We start from the raw sequence: 16,837 nt of genomic DNA, 5'->3' as shown, positions 1-16,837 counted from the left end.
CCATTTCTTTTCATTTATCTCTAAGGAGCAGTGTAAACCTCTACAACTGCCTCTAAAACATGTTTTCAGAAGAAAAGTAATTAGAGTGGTTTTAACAGGCCTATAATGTCAGCATTGCCTAATAAATCCCACTTTCAGCACTGCAGTGGAGAAATAAAGGAGTGCAAAAGTATTGTCTATTGAAGGATACAGTAATTTACAGAATAAAACTTGTTAATGTTTGCTGTCAGGGAAATATCAGTCTTGTACACAACAGCATCCTCTATATGTTATGACAGAAACAACATGTTCCTTTTTATTTTTTTCTGTGCTGACATTTTATACCCCAATATTGTTACTGACTCACTGCAAGACATTGAAATAGTCCAAGATTCAATTTCCCCATCCGTAAAATGGCATTAATAAATACTAACCCTGAAACTTCTACAACATGGCATCATTTGATACCCTAAGATGAAAGATGCAGTTCTCATTAATTATTATTATTATTATTGAATTAATATCATATTATGGTGCTCAAATGACAAAGTTTGACTTTGGAGCTGAACTTTCTCAAAGTTCACAGGGATTGAGAAGTATGTTTCTGAGTGTGGATCATCTCTACTTTTTTTCAATTTTTTTGTTTTTATTGTTGTTAGTGGTGTAGGGTTGTGTTTTTGTTTGCCTGTTTTTTGTAATGTGGAAGTTATAAGCAACATTCTTCCATAGTTGCCATCCATCTCTGTTATGACATGATGTCCCATTGTGATATGACTGGAACTCGGGTACATCAAAGGCAACTTCATCAAAGCAAAAGAGCTGAAGTGAAGGACCTGCCATGCAGCTGTTACTGTTTTAGATAGTCCACGCTTGTTTTAGGCTTCTTCTAATTGACCAGGAAACTTCTTTATGGCTTGCACTCAAGATGGAAACTGTCAATTCCTTGACACTCAGATTGAAGGCATGAGATGAAAACCAAAACAGAAAGAGAACTATCCCTTTTGAATGGATGCTGCAAGACAGCTGCAAGTACAGTCTTCCTTCCAAGCCAACCAGGGTGAAAAGGAAACACGAGCATAACTTCTCAGTAAAACAGTTGAACATGTGGGAGCCAATCACATCCCCTCTAACATAACAGAGTTTAGGAGTTGAGATCAGAGGTCACCATCATGTGGGGGAGATGGACCAGCCCTAATCTATCTACCTACCTACTTTAGGATTTTATATTGCTGCCATGACTGTACTATTTGAGCACCTTTCACGTAAAATCACTAGCAATAGTGAAGTTTCTAGTGGACTTAAAGGTATTTCTGGCACTTCTCCCTTCCCAACATCTCAGAGCTAATGGATTTTTTTCTTTAATTTTGAGACTGTCACTAGTCTTTGTTGCATTTGGATCCCACATTCGGTATACTGTAATCATAGAACATAACAACCACCCAAGATATTATGTTTCAGCCTAATTTCTTAGTGATTATTTGGCACAAAGATGTGGGGAAGCCAAGAGAAGGATTTCACAAGAGAAAAGGAAATAGACCAACTAGTTAGAGTGAAAGGTCAAGATTGTGTTCAATAGCTTCATTGCATTTACACTTGTAACCATAATCTATAGAGATCGCCTATCACCCACGTCTCTCACACCCACCAAAATAATATGTAGCATGATTTAGCATAGAGTAGTATCATTCACAGCTCTGTGCCCGTATTTTCTATATATTTGTCATGGGCACAAAAGCAGAAGAAATGTGCCAGATTAAAATATTAGTCTAAAAGCAGATGATATTAAAAAGTTTAAAAGCAAGATAGTAAGACAAAAAGAAGAACCATAAAATATTTAGGACATGATTTTCAAAAAGACAAGGAGAAAAACTACATGCAAAATGTACATTGCATTGTTTGCCTGATTTGCATGTGCAGTTACTGAAGTTGTTGTCACAAAATGGATATTTCTATGCACAAAAGGCCAATTAGATGCACAATTAGCCATTCATGCACCAAAAGCCCTAGACAATGTAAATACACAGACAATGTAAGTTTTCGTGTGATAGTACATATTTACAGCAGTACCCATTGGCCATGTCTGCTAAAACTACAGAATATAAATATCCCCCTGGGTTCTTAAAGCAAGTCCATCACCAAGCTATCTATATTACTGTGACTATGGAAGGATTCCTACATTTCTCTCTCTCTCTCTCTCTCTCTCTCTCTCCTTCCTAACATATCCTGAAGGGAGATTCTTATTTATTCATTTAAAAAATGTGGCTTTGATTTGGTTATTGAGGGATAGCTAAATCAGAGAAATGGATTTTACATGTTGTTCTGAAGGCACTGAGATTTGTAGTCTTTCTGATCTTTTCTGGGCCAACTGTCAAGAAAATTCTATCTCCAACAGATGAGATAGTTCAATTACAATGCAGTGGCCTTATAATGCTTAGGATTTCACAAGCACTTGGTTTAGTTTTCCTTTCAGGCACAAATCAGTATTTTGTGACTAGTTAAACCTCTGCACTCATATGGAGCCCCCTCCACTGATGTCTATGCATCTGATGAGTTTATTGTAGTATCAGTGTTTAAAGGAATGTTCAGCAACCTCTAAGCTGTGACCAAGAGTGATAAAGACGAGGAAATAACCCGATTTTCTGACTTTGGCCTCAGACTTTTTGAATACTGCCTCCAATTCTTTGTTTTAATCACAAAATCATTGAACTATTATTTATTTATAAAACAAGTTAAACGCATACACATTAGTCCGTAACAATCAAACTACACAAGAAATCTATATATACGATGCTGAAGTTTGAGATTTTAATAGAGTGGTATGTGTCACATTCTAACTTGAGTCTCTTTCCAAGAGAGAAACCAGTGTTTCCCTTTCCTTCTGGGAAAACTTGCTAGATCTGCCTGTGTTTGTCCCAAGAATCTTTTTTCCATTTAAAGGATTTAAACAAGAATAAAAGGAAAGAAAAGTTAGGCTTCTCAATTCCTGGTCCCTTTTTGTCTAGGCACCAGTGTTTTCCAAACTCACATTCCAGTCTGGTGTTGTGAGCCTGGTTTGTACATCGGTGTGATAACTCCAAATGAAATGGTCAAGATCTTCAGTTACAGCCTAAAATGATTAGATTAGGACCAATTCAGTCTAAAGTAATTGCCACAGCCCCAATTACTGTATTATCTGAGTAAGGATACATACTATACTATGCTAAGAAGGATCTGGAAGTTGTGGTGGATCACAATCTCAACATGAGTCAGTAAGGCAATCCTGTTGCAAAAAAAAAATGCAATTTTAGGTTGCATTTACAGAGGCATAGCATGCAAGTCACAGGAGGTGATAGTACAGCTCTACTCGGCACTAGTTAGGCTTCAGCTGGAGTACTGTGTCCAATTTTGGTCACCAATGTATAGAAAGGATGTAGACAAACTGTAAAGGATCCAGAGGCAAGTGACAACTATGATCAAATGGATGAAATGCGAGCAAAGGCTGAAAGAACTGGGTATGTTTAGTTTGGAAAAGAGGAGATTAAGGAGGGATATGATAGCCAGGGTTGGCTCTAACAATTTTGCCGCCCCAAGCAGCCACCGCTGAATTGCCACCGCCGCAATAACGGCGGAGCTGCTGCCGAATTGCCGCCGCGGGACATGGACTGCCGCCCGATTCTAAGTGCCGCCCCAAGCAGCTGCTTACAAAGCTGGTGCCTGGAGCCGGCCCTGATAATAGCAGTCTTCAGATACTTGAAAGGCTGCCAAAAAAAGAATCAGAACATTGTTCTTTTCTGGCACAGCAGACAGGACAAGAGGCAATGGGTTTAAACTATAGCATAGCAGATTTAGATTAAATCTCAAGAAAAACTTCCTAACTGTAAGAACAGCAGGACAATGGAACAAACCGCTCAGGAGGTTCTGGAAACTTCTACACTGGAGGTTTTCAAAAGGAGGCTAGATAGCCATCTGTCAGGATGGTTTAGACACAAATCCTGCATTTTGGCAGGACCCTTGCAGTCCCTTCTAATCCTATGATTCTGCAATCTTCAATATATTTGTCCTCAGGGCACCACTGTAAGATATCTTAGTACTACTATTGCCATTTACAGATGGTCAACTGAGGCACAAAGAAGTTAAGTGACTTCCCCAAGGTCACACAGGTAACCTGTGGCAGAGCAGGGAATTGAACCTAGATCTTCCAAGTCCAAGACTAGCTCCCTCACCACAGGACAATTTTTTCTCTCCTCCATGCAGGGAGAAAAGACAAGAATGTCATCTGCTATTGCTCTGTTAAGACTCCCAACTGCTGCTCTTCCAAATAACAAAAGAAAGGCAGAAGTCAACTCACCTCCTTAGAGAACAGCATCTGCTGGGGGATATGATGAACACACAGGGTAAGTTGGTAACTGAGGCCAATCTCATGGAGATATTTGAAGATTGGGAGTCCTGTCATCAAATGTTGCTATGTTACTATGCTTGTTTTCCAGCCGTCTAAAATTTTAGAGTGACAGGAAACCTTCTATTCTTATATTCAAAAGACAGCTTTTAAATAGCATCTAGTTTTGCCAAAGAGATGTTTGTCTTTGCCATGCTGAGCAGGTATCTGGAAAATGCAACTTTTTTTAGGCTAAATAATTAAAAGAATGAGGTGGCGGTATGGGACAGTGAACATCAAAGACAGCTTACTCTATACCCTAATGATGAATGTTCCAGCATATTCATACAAACAGGTTTCTCTTGAGATGGTTTGAATGGAAATAATGTAATTGCACAAATAGGGTAAGCTGGGTTTGTGTGTGTGTAGGAGAAAGAAAAGGAGAGACAGGCAGCAGTCTTGCTTCTCTTAGTTGGTGGCATGTGGTGAATAATTGATCATCCCTTCCTTCTGTTTCATGTGTTCACTAATTCTCTCAGTGCCACACTCCTACAAGTGTCACGATCACTATTAAACCAGCAGAGGAACCCAAAAACCCCTTGACAATTCCATCTGTCTCAGATGCCTTTTAAAGCACAAAATGGAAAATTAAATGTGAAAAGCAAGAAAATGACTCTGAAGTCTTCTTCACCTTTACTGTGTGCTGTAATGCTACATTCTGCAGGCACCATTCCACATCCAAACACAAGACTAAAAGTGCTTGCAAGTTATAACAAAAAGAAGGTAATGATGATAGATGCATTGGTAATGAGAAACAAATATTTAATCTCTGCTTTTATTGTACTCACAGTGAATTAGCAGCACAATTTATAGCTTTTATAAAGATTTGTGAGTAAATTAGTGTTCATCAATGTGAGGGACAAATAGGATTGCCAAGAGTTGTGGTTGATCTGGGCACACACTTCATCAATATCTCCAATGAATAAGTATCCCCACTGTACAGTTGTAATCCTGATGCACCGCCTCCTTGATTTTCTAGGCTTGTGGCTCTTTGGAGACTCCCAAATGTGCCAAAGTATGTTGTGTATTTTGTGACTTGAAGAAATGGGAATGAGAAAGAGATGACTAAATGCATTTTAATTCATTTCCAATTCCAAACTATAAAATCTAGTATTTTAGGGGTGACCCAGCTCCTGAACCCATCATTTCCATTGTTACGTACTTCAAATCCAGCATTGTGAGTTTGTAAGTCAGGTGGTTGGACCTCAGAATGGTAACTATGACATTATAAACAGTTTTGTGAGTCAAGCAAGTGAACACTAATGAAGAGAGTGTGTTAGCTTCCAAGGGTAACCAAAATCTCAAAGAACTAAAATCTGCCCTTGGATGCATATGTAAGTGAGGAAATAGTCCGGCTATTGTGGGGAACTTTCCCAGCTTCTGCTCTACCGGTGAAGTAGGCTAGCGAAAGGATCTGAGTCATCGCTCCCACTTCCTTTACCCAGAGGCCTCCCTGCCGTTGAGGACTCCCCTTCCATTCTCCTGTCTGGCAAAGTCCTCAACAAGGCTGAGCCCAGGATTCCTGGGGGGCTCGACCCCAAACCGTGCTATGGTTACCTAGGACAGGGGCTAGGGTGTCCCCACTCCAGAGTACTCTCTCTGCACTGGGCACTTCTCTGACCCACTGATCATTACATACAATTTAAAGCAAATGCAAGTTATTTAATCAACAATTAATTTAAAAAAGAGTAAGGAAAAATGGGAAAAGTTAAAGGAAACGCATCACCCCGCTCTGTGGCAGGGAACATCACAAACAGTGTCTCTGGAATGTCAGGGCAGTTCACAGTCTGTTCCTTGTAAGTCCCAGGCCTTCTTCTCAGGCCCTGGCTGTGCTGCAGGGATGCTGTGGGTTAGACACGCACTCTGGTGGTGGCCACACGCTCTCAGACTCTAGGTGGCAGGGCCCTTCTTCCCAGCGGTGCCCCCTCCCTGTCAGGGTTACCAATCCTCCTCCAAATCTGGCCTGCAGAGCCTCCTGGCTGAGGAGTCTCCCTGTGCTGGGCCCACTGCCCAGGGTCCCCCCCCCCCCGCTCTCTCCAGCTGCTCACGACACCCAGGTCCGGACTGCTCCAGCCCGAGCTCCACTCTGCCTCAGCATGGCTGCTGCTCTGCCTCCAGCTCCCTGGGCTGCTTCTCTGGCCCCTCTGGCTCTGGTTGCTGCAGCTCTGCTCCCAGGTCAGGTCTGCTCTGCAGGCTGCTTCTGTGACTCACTCCCAGCACTGACGTGCTTCATGGGCTGCTTTTCTGGACACTCTGGCTCTGGTTGCTGCAGCTCTGCTCCCAGGACAGGGTCTGCTCTCTCTGGGCTGCTTTTCTGGTCCCTCTGGATCTGCCACAGCTCTGCTCCCCAGCTCAGCTTGGGCCCCTGCTTTCTCCTTAGCTTTGCCCCACTCTGTCTGACCCTGGCAATTCCAGCTCACATGAAGGACGGGACCTCCCTGGCCTCCTGACTCCCTGATTAGCCTGCCCACCCTGTGATTCAAGCTGACCTGGAGTATTGGCCTCTCCCCATTGTTCCTGGGGCCTGGCAGTCTCAGGGTCCTGATTCCCCATCGACCCTTCCCCCTTTTAGTACTGGGAGCTAGCAACTAAAACACCCCCACTGAATGTTAGTAAGGGGGCAACAGTTCCCTTACACATACATGAACATCCTATGGAAACGCATGCAAATATACTATATATAAGGATAGATTTTGCCTCAGAATGTTTTGAGCAAATATGCACCACAATTTGACCAATAGACTACTGCTATCACCAATCTGTAATATTATATGCTATAACTTAATGCCTTGAACAGTAAACAAAAAGAGCTAGATTAATAGAAAGGAGACTAAAGAACTGGGCTCATTTAGCCTAGCAAAATGAAGGATGAGAAGGGATATGATTGCTCTCTATTAAGGCTGTCAAATGATTTAAAAATATTAATTTCACTTAATCGCAATTAATCATGCTGTTAAACAATAATAGAATACCACTTATTTAAATATTTTTGGATGTTTTCTACATTTTCAAATATACTGATTTCCATTACAACACAGAATACAAAGTATACAGTACTCGCTTTATATTTATTTTTATTACAAATATTTGCACTGTAAAAAATGAAATAGTATGTTTCAATTCACCTAATACAAATACTGTAGCACAATCTCTTTATCATGAAAGTGGAACTTTAAAATGTAGAATTATGTACAAAAAAGCTACATTCAAAAATAAAACAATGTAAAACTTTAGATCCTATTAGTCCACTCAGTCCTACTTCTTGTTCAGCCAATCACTCAGACAAACAAGGGTGTTTACATTTGTAGGAGATAATGCTGTCCACTTCTTGTTTACAATGTCACCTGAAAGTGAGTACAGTCGTTTGCATGGCAATGTCATAGCTAGCATTGCAACTTTTTTATTTGCCAGATGCACTAAAGATTCATATGTCCCTTCATGCTTCAACCACCATTCCAGAGGACATGTGACTATGCTGATGATGGGTTCTGCTCGATAACGGTCCAAAGCAGAGTGGACCAGCGCATGTTCATTTTCATCATCTGAGTCAGATGCCACCAGCAGATTAATTTTCTTTTTTGGTGGTTCCGGTTCTATAGTGTCTATATCAGAGTGTTGCTCTTTTAAGACTTCTGAAAGCATGCTCCACACCTTGCCCCTCTCAGATTTTGGAAGGCACCTCCAATTCTTAAACCTTGGGTCGAGTGCTGTAGCTATCTTTAGACATCTCACATTGGTACCTTCTTCGCGTTTTGTCAAATCTGCAGTGAAAGTGTTTTTATGATGAACAACATGTGCTAGGTCATCATCAGAGACTGCTATAACATGAAATATATGTCAGAATGCAGGTAAAACAGAGCAGTAGAAATACAATTCTCCCCCGAGGAATTCAGTCACAAATATAATTAATGCACTATTTTTTTAAACGAGCATCATCAGCATGGAAACATATCCTCTGGAATAGTGGCCAGAGCATGAAGGAGCATACAAATATTAAGCATATCTGGCATGTAAATACCTTGCAGTGCTGGCTATAAAAGTGCCATGCACATGCCTGTTCTCACTTTCAGGTGATATTGTAAATAAGAAGTGGGCAGCATTATCTCCTGTAAATGTAAACACAATTGTTTGTCTTAGTGATTGGTTAAAGAAGAAGTAGGACTGAGTAGACTTGTAGGATCCAAAGTTTTACGTTGTTTTGTTTTTGAATGCAGTTATCTAACCAAAAAAACTACACATTTGTAAGTTGCACTTTCACGATAAAGAGATTGCACTACTGTACTTGTACGAGGTAATTGAAAAATACTATTTCTTTTGTTTATCATTTTTACAGTGCAAATATTTGTAATAAAAATAATAATATAAAGTGAGTACGGTACACTTTGTATTCAGTGCTGTCATTGAAATCAATATATTTGAAAATGTAGAAAAACATCCAAACATATTTAATAAATTTCAAGCTGGTATTCTATGTTAGGATATAGATATTCAGGCCTGTCTGTAAAGGCCTGTACTCTAAGAATTTAGGTGTATTTTTATCACTTGGCTAGTTATACAGGTATAAAAGAAAGAATCAAAATCACTGTCTGCTGTTGTAAGAGCCTTCTCTTACTGTGACAGTCTGAGGCCCTGTTCTTAGGCTAAGGCCTTTGGCTAAGTAACAGAGGCGGCCATAAGCTGGGAAGCGACCGGTCACATCCTCACATTCCAAACTAGTCACATTGAAAGAAGGTGCTATTGGGCTGTTAGGAATACAATCCTGTCCTGATAGTTCCTATCACCTCCAGAGAAAGGGAAGTGCCTAGAAGATGTAAAAGGAAACTTAGTTTGATAGCATCCTGTCTGGCAAGAACTCACTTATCAATAGCTGGAATGTGAAATCCTCACTTCTGTATTCTTTTGTCATTATAGTTTTCACTTTGCTATTGTTTGTCTGTATAATCTCTGTCTCGTTCTGTGATTGTTCCTGTCTGCTGTATAATTAATTTTGCTGGGTGTAAACTAATTAAGGTGGTGGGATATAATTGGTTACATAATCATCTTACAATATGTTAGGATTGGTTAGTTAAATTTCAGGAAAATGATTGGTTAAGGTATAGCTAAGCAGAACTCAAGTTTTACTATATAGTCTTGTCAAGGTTCCTCCCCCACTCTGAACTCTAGGGTACAGATGTGGGGACCTGCATGAAAACCTCCTAAGCTTACTTTTACCAGCTTAGGTTAAAACTTCCCCAAGGTACAAATTAATTTTGTCGTTTGTCCTTGGAATAACCACTGCCACCACCAAACTCTAACTGGGTTTACTGGGAAATGTAGTTTGGACACGTCTTTCCCCCCAAAATCCTCCCAACCCTTGCACCCACTTCCTGGGAAAGGTTTGGTAAAAATCCTCACCAATTTGCATAGGTGACCACAGACCCAAACCCTTGGATCTGAGAACAATGAAAAAGCATTCAGTTTTCTTACAAGAAGACTTTTAATAGATAAAAGGAGTAAACAGGAGTAAAGGAATCACCCCTGTAAAATCAGGATGGTAGGTACCTTACAGGGTAATTAGATTCAAAACCTAGAGAATCCCTCTAGGCAAAACCTTAAGTTACAAAAAAGACACACAGACAGAAATAGTCATTCTATTCAGCACAATTCTTTTCTCAGCCATTTAAAGAAATCATAATCTAACGCATACCTAGCTAGATTACTTACTAAAAGTTCTAAGACTCGATTCCTGTTCTATCCCCGGCAAAGCAGCATACCAACAGACACAGACCCTTTGTTTCTCTCCCTCCTCCCAGCTTTTGAAAGTATCTTGTCTCCTCATTGGTCATTTTGGTCAGGTGCCAGCGAGGTTACCTTTAGCTTCTTAACCCTTTATAGATGAGAGGATTTTTCCTCTGGCCAGGAGGGATTTTAAAGGGGTTTACCCTTCCCTTTACACTTATGACAAGTCTGCAGTCAATCAGGAAGTGAGTGGGTGGGAGTGGGTGTGTGTGTGTGTGGAGGGGGGGAAATGGGAACAGGGAATGGGGGTGGGGATATTGGAAACATGTTTGGCTAAGGGCAGGAATGAGAACAAGGACACAGGTGTAAGGCTCTGTTGTGTCAGAGCTGGGAAGAGGGACACTAAGGAAGGAAATTGGAATCTTGCTTTCTGGAAGTTCACCCCAATAAACATTGAATTGTTTGCACCTTTGGACTTTGTGTATTGTTACTCTCTGTTCATGCGAGAAGGACCAGGGAAGTAAGTGGGTGAAGGAATAAGCCCCCTAACATTCTATTGTTTAACAGTGTGATTAAAACTGTGATTAATCATGATTAATTTTTTTAATCGCGGTTAATTTTGTTGAGTTAATCACGTGAGTTAACTGTCATTAGTCGACAGCCCTACTCTCTATAAATACATTGGGGGATAAGTACCAGGGAAGGAGAAGAGCTATTTAAACTAAAGGACAATGTTGGCACAAGAACAAAAATAATTGGAATTAACAAATTTAGGCTGGAAATTAGAAGTTTCTATCAGAGGACTGAGGTTCTGGAACAGCCTCCCAATCAGAGGAGTGGGGACAAGCCACCTAACTATTTTTACAATGGAGCTTGATAAATTTATGAATAGGATAATATGGTGGCATTGCTTGTGACAGCATGGGACTAGACTTGATGACCCAGGAGGTCCTTTCTAGTAGCATCTAGCAACTAAGATTGGGAGCCCATTGTGCTAGGTGCTGTACATACAGACATTAAAAGACAATCTCTTCCCATAAGAGGTTACTATCTAAATAGACAACACATGCAAAAGATTGGTGAAACAGAATACTCAGTTGTAATGGGCCACTGAGGCACTGTGGGTGTAAGCAAGTTACCCAAGTCTACACAGAAAATCTAAGGCAGAGCCAGGAATTGAACTCAAATCTCCTGAATACCAGTCCTAAAATGTAAAACCATCATTTCTTTCTGAGGAAGAGTAAGCTAGAGTTGTCCAAAGGACAACAGGATCTCTTCCAGCCATTGGGATTGTAGTTCACAATTTAATTACACTAAACACTGGAGGCTAGATGCTGTGAGTTGTATTAAATGACACTGTTACCCTGATTGGAATATACCAGTTTCAGGGAGGAATGATGCAATATCCCATCGGAGAGGCAGGGTTACAAAAAGGGTGAAGTAATGGAAGAACATAAGAGCAAGAGTGAGATGGACAAATAAGACAACTCTCCCAGAGAAGATATTTTTAAAAACTCTTCACAACTTTTTTTCTTGTGGTAAGAAACATTCATGAGCAGAAAAAGACTTTTCTCTTGTTAAAAGTATGAGTGTCTAGGGCAAAATGCCAGAAACTGTTGACCCACATTGGCATAAAGCCCCCAAGTTCCTCTGTTTCACTTGTTGTGTGACACATTTCACACAGACTGTACCTTTCATAGAAAGGGTTATGCTCCCCATTAAGAAAGCAGTAACTGCTACAGCAGCTCTTTGCTGAAGTAGACAAATCTTCTAGGAGTTGTATTTTTGATAAGGCTTTCTGCAACAGTAGTCTGAAGGTTTAACTGTGTGCAGTGTTTCAGTGTAATAGTTAGACTAGGATAGTAAGCTGTAAGAAATGTTCTTAAGCAGCCCTATGCTGCCTTGCAGCTTCTGGTTACTGAAAAGCACACTCTTTTAAAGTAAATACCACTGAATACATTACTAAAAAAGTATTAATTGAAGATGCATTGCACTGATTGCCAGCTTATGTTTTCCATTGTCTTTTGGCTCAGTGGACTTTTTCTGGCTGTGTGTTTCACTATGCAATTTATCTGTGTGAGGTGCAGCAATTACAGCAATGCAGAACTGAACATAGTATGAACTCCATTTTTAATGTGGAGCACATAACACAGACAACAGCCCATCCTGGCAAGTTGGGTACTGTTTTCATTGTATTAAACATCACAAGCGTAATGAATGCTAAACTGATACAACTTATATATACATAAACATTTCAGAGTTGCTACTTGAGTGCATAAATCAGGCTTGTTGGTTTTTCTGACCAGTGCCCCATTATATTCATAAGTATCTTGTGTGATATTCTACAGTTTTCTGAGTTACTGTGCAGAGAGGTCCCTAAAGAAAGCCCACAGTTTGGTTAGCAAACATTTCAGGTGACAACAGTATCCATACGGTATGTAAAATAAAAGATGTAGGAGGTGGGATTGGCACTCATTGTCAGAAGTGTGGAAAACACACAAGTAACACTGAAATCTATGGGAGGTGCTGGTGCTCAGCATTTCTGAAAGTCAGATTTTTCAAAGTTCTAAATGCTACAAACGCTTGTTTAATGTCAACAGACCCCGGTTGTTGGTGGGCGTGATTGAAACCGGGATCTCTGAAGCTTAGTGCATAAGCCTCTACTGCATGAGTTAAAAGCCAACTTGCTGTTAGCTAAGGCTGTAGAGCAGACTCATTAATCTGTCTCTCTAACAGGTCTTGTGCCACTAGAGGGGACAGAACACCACACCCAGGAAGTGTGTGGGTTACATATTTCCCATAGCTGAGGAAGCGCGCCCTGAGCTTCAGAGACTTCCCAGTTGAAATCTCGGATAAGCCCCCATTTGCAATGCTGACAGACCCCGGTTGTCCGCAGGTGGGAGCAAACCTGGGACTTCAATGCATGAGCCTCTCTACAGCATGAGCTAAAAGCCAGCTGGCTGTTAGCTAAGGCTTTAGAGCAAACTCAGTCTGTCTCTTTAAGTGGTCTCGGTGCCACTAGAGGGGACAGAACACCACACCCAGGAGGTGTGTGGGTTACACTTGCTTATCTATGATAACTAGAATATGGGGGAATATTCCATTGTGCATTAGGCAGAGCACTGTACTGGTAATTCCAAGTCACTAAAAATATGTCCCCATCTTGTCAGCTCTTGAATCTTCTCCCTTTCATTATTTAAAAATCATTCTATTGCATCCTATTCTATTTAGAGACAGCAGTCTAGTCCTCCAATCCTAGACAATCTGTTTTTGTTTTGTTTCATTTTAAATAGGTTAATTTCCATAGGTATCAATAATGCAGCATTTTAAATCAGTGTTTCCCAGTCTGGCCTCAAGTAGCCCTGCGAAGCATGGGATGAAACTAGTCCAGGTGGGGTATGGGTCAGTATGCAAAGGCAGTGATTAGTGGGTACACAAGAATCCTTGATCCTCAAAAGCCACTGTCAGCCAACCCTATTCCCACTCTGAACTCTAATGAAACTGGCCAAAGAAGTTGCTGACAAATAGAAGGCTGCAGGCTCAGATAGCACTTCCTTACTTCAAGATCATCTTCTCTGTAAGACTTTTTTCTTTTTATTGTATTATGAATCCCTTCCCCCAAATAATGGGAAAGGAAAGGAAGAAGAGAGCGATATCTTGGTTTCCATGAACTCATAATTAATTAAAGATTTTCTAAAAAGTCAGATCATATCTTTCCAAATTTGTCTGAGGTCCTTCTTCTCTGAAACATTACTCACACTTTAGCTGCCAGGTCAAGCAGACTGCACACAAAGCCAAGCACCACTGAGCTATCAGAAGATGTTTCCACTCCAAGCAGAATAAAAGAGAGGGGAAATAATAATAATTATAAAAAAAGAAAGTGGGGGAACAACCACACACAGAGAAATGAAGAAAGATGAGAAGGGAATCAAGGAACAGAGGCAGAAATGGACAAAAGAGATAAAGTTAACACACACACACCTGCATGCACATACACACACAGAGACATGTTGGGCATTGTGTGAGATGCATCTATCTGCCACTCTATCACAAATACAGGCTTTACTAGAAAAAGATTGGGAACCACTGTCCAAGCTTTCCTCCATAACCACCATAGCAGCTCGTGCCAATTGGAAAATGGGTGAGAAAAATGACTCCCTTGGTGTTACTGTTTAAGAGTATCCAGTTCTCACTGATTACTAACATTAAACATTCTTTCATCAAATGGAGGCTTATGACACATACTGTAGGAAATGGGGAAGGTGGTGGCACATGCAGCAAAAAGTGGCAGAGAATTCACGTGGATTGGAATTAGGGAAGGCACATTGTAACATTGGCGAGGGCAGTATGTATATGTCCATCTTATGTAGATGGATCAGAAATAGTTTCAAACTGGTAATCGAATTAGAAATAGAAAGAGCACAGCACACTAGCATGAGCATAAACAGAAAGGACTTTCAGTAAAGAGCACACAGTTTCTGCCCTGGACTGCCAAGTGTGGATAGGAATGTAAAATCTTAATGCCATACAAAAGAGTACAGAGCGTTGACAGTAACAGAAGTGAGTTGGCAGCTGACAGACTGCATCATAAACTATCAGCATCCCAAGAGCAGGATAGGAGAGGGGGAGTGAACTGCAGTAGTCTCCTTTGTTGTTGTTGTTATTAGTCACAAGATAGTAATGACATGGGGTCCAACACTGGGTTGGCAGCTATCATCACAACTGGCAATGAATGACACTAAAGAGATGAGTCACAAAAAGTCACACATAATTAAGCCTAAATCCAGCCCACCAATCAGCTGGAATACTCTCATGAGACTGTGACATCTTGCTCCAATCCCTTTTTGGCATATCATTTCCCCGATACCCAGAAACAGTACATTGGCCCGTTGATATTGGCAAAATTCGGTTGGTCAAATATGATCAATATTCATTATATTCTACAAATGAATTGCTTGATTAACTTGTCCCTAGCACAAGATTGGGCAGAGGTAGTTATCCTAATGATCTTTGGATTTTAATAAAGATTTGGGGGCACTCTCGGGATGGTGAGTTTCTCATTTTTACTGAAACCATTTGCACATTCCTCAGTTGCTGAATAATAATTTAAAATTGAAATGTAGATTTGTAGATAGTTATTAAAATATATTTGTGCATTTTGCTTTCTAGTCTCCTTAGAGAGTCAGAATTGGAAAAGAGGTGGACAAAGACTGGAAAAAAAATCTGTGGCTATTTGTTCACATTTTTAAACAGATTTGCTCTGCCTTCATACTAGCTCTCCATGTACATTCTAGTGAACGAGTATTACTGGCATGAATACTTGTGAATGCTTGACTATAAACCAAAAGCAATTTTATATTGTATAATAAATCAACAGTAGCACAACTTACAAAATGCATATTGCACTTTTTACAGACTAATAGATGATTCCACATTCACACTGCTTGTGGATAGTTGCATAAAATATCCAAATCAGGGAACTGAAGTAACATGTTGTTTCTGATGAGAGCAGCAACACAGCACACATTTTAATATAAACAACTTTTGTGACTCACCTCCATGCAGAATAATTTGCAGAGGCAAAATGCATCAGATGCATTGTTTGTTGTGTTACTCACTGAGCCCTAAACTGAGATTTAAACCATAAGTGTGTGTTATACAGCGACTATTATATCTCTGCTCTGATCAGACCACTTATTTATTACATTAGTTTATATCACTATTTATTATGCTTATATGGCACTGATGTAATCATTTACATGCCAGTGGTATAATGTCAATACAAAGCACTGAAATCAACGGAAATCTTTGCACAGTAAGGTACTACTCAATGTAAGAGTGGCAGAAATAGCCCTAAATAAAGACCCAACTAATGCATATAGCCCACCTGAAGCAGATGATCTGGCACAAGAGCAAATCAATAACTCTCAAGCGGCCACCTTACAAGACAAAAAGGATAAATTCTCCATTAATTAAAAGGATAGGAGAAAAGAAGTAGGAAGGATATAATAGGAAGAAGACCCAAAAGACAAAGACAAACCTACCTAAATACATCGGTCTTGTACTGTACCCTAAATACAACCAGCCAAAAGCTTGAGCAGAATTCTTTCAAGATAAAATTCCTTCACAGAAAACCCTCAACTGGGACACTTCTCTCCCTTCCCTGGTTCTGACTGCATCTAGGGACCAAGAGTAGAACCACCCATTTCAGTCATGAATATCACACAAGGACACATGCAGAGACAATACTTCTCAGGTACTTTGGTCTTAGATTATGAAGAGCTTTACATGTCAATACTGAGACCATAAATTGTTTTAAAAAGAAAATATACACACATTGATAGATAATGACAAAATTTTGTTGTTTAACTCGGAGATGCAGTGTTGTTTGGGACAAAACTGAAATGGGCAAACTGACAATAGATGCATGATAATTTTCATGGTGACTGAATTTTTCATGGCTCTCAGTGCAAGGATAATAGCAATGATTAAATGACACTAATCATGGAGTCAATTCATGCCTCAACTACAATCTTAGCATGTTTATCAGCTAGTAATCTAACTAAGCTGAATACTTAAAAAATATACAGTTTTTGATGTAGTGGCATTAAGGCCAGGTCAGAAATAAAATTCCTTTACAATTAACACTGATGAAAAGATGTCTTTTTCCTGACCACTATGAAGAAATCTAAACTAATAATTAACCCAATAAAGGTCCTGCAAGCA

Source organism: Lepidochelys kempii, chromosome 8, assembly GCF_965140285.1.
Source record: "Lepidochelys kempii isolate rLepKem1 chromosome 8, rLepKem1.hap1, whole genome shotgun sequence".
NCBI classification, from domain to species: Eukaryota; Metazoa; Chordata; order Testudines; family Cheloniidae; genus Lepidochelys; species Lepidochelys kempii.
This window is presented reverse-complemented; position numbering follows the sequence as displayed.